Genomic DNA, 1,343 nt, shown 5'->3' on the forward strand with positions numbered 1-1,343 from the left:
TCCCCGCGTTCGCTCAGGTGGCAGTAGAGGGCCTCAGAAAAAGGCAAGGACTCGGAGACGGTGGGATGATGCGGCTGAGTGAGAAAACTCCGGACCCCACACAAGCAGTGCCCTCCCAGTTTCGGCCAGAGGGGGCGGGGCCTTAGGCGCGCGGGGCGGGGCCTGGCGGGAGCTACATTTTGGCCCCGCCCCCGTGACGCACAGCCCAGCCGGCTGAGCGGGTAAAGAGAGGAGTAGTGACCGCGTAGGGAGGGCTGGAATGCTGAGGGGAGCGTTTGGGAGGGCAGAAAGATCAGAGAGTATGCGGGCACCGGAGAAGGAGGGGACTGCAATGAGGTGTAGAGTCGGGTGACGCGCGGTGAGCGCGGGGAGCGCCGGGCGCTCCCGGCCTTCCTATTAGGCGTGCGCGTGCCTGCCTGTCAGGGCAAGCTCTCCTTTTCTCGGACCCAGTCGCAGTCCGCCAGCTGCTTGGATCCTTGCCCAATACCTGTTGGTTGTTTCTGCAGTAACCTCTGATCGTTCACATTCACAGCTCCTTTGGGACACTAGAGGAAAAAGTTCTTGATCTGCTTTAAGGAGGATTTGCTAATTTTTACCTACCCAGGTAGTGAAGTTCCCGTATAGGTTTCAGGTCGTCGTTTGGTCCTTAAGGAACTGAAGGAATTAGGTACAAAGGCCCAACCTTGACAGAATGCCGCTTCTGACCCCAGAAGTCCTTTACTGAGCGCCAGACACCTGGACTAGGGACTTCTCAAAAAGATTCACCGAAGGACATTTTTAGGATTCGCAGTATCAGATGGCTCCTTCTCAAACTATTTTTTTGCTGGTTTCCTTTCTTCTTTTTACCCTCTAAGGTTAGTGTTCCCCAGGTCCTCTTTTTTCCTTCTCCCTATTTAGAGCTCGCTAAACCCTCTCATCTGAGCCCATAGCTTTGATCCCACTGCGTCCCCATATGCTGATAAGTCCCAAGTCTGTGTCTCTTTTCCTATCCCTCCCTTGCACTCCTGCCTGTGGACACATCCAGATGGAATTCCTGTAGACACCTCAAACTCAGCATAGCATGGTAGAAAGATACCAACTTGGGCTCTGGTGCAGAACAGATTTGGTAACTATGTAACTGGTTATGAATCCCTGAATCTCAGTATTTGTTTTTAAATTGCAAAATGAAGACAATAGTACAAGTTTACCTCATAAAACTGTTGTGAGGATTAAATAAAATAATAAAGATACTTGGCACTGTGCCTGGAATCAATATGGGAAGGTATCCATAATTTAAAAGTATTGTAGGGCTTCCCTGGTGGCGCAGTGGTTGAGAGTCCGCCTGCCGATTCAGGGGACGCGGG

The sequence above is a fragment of the Leucopleurus acutus genome, assembly GCF_964270905.1.
Source record: "Leucopleurus acutus genome assembly, chromosome: 17".
NCBI lineage: Eukaryota > Metazoa > Chordata > Mammalia > Artiodactyla > Delphinidae > Leucopleurus > Leucopleurus acutus.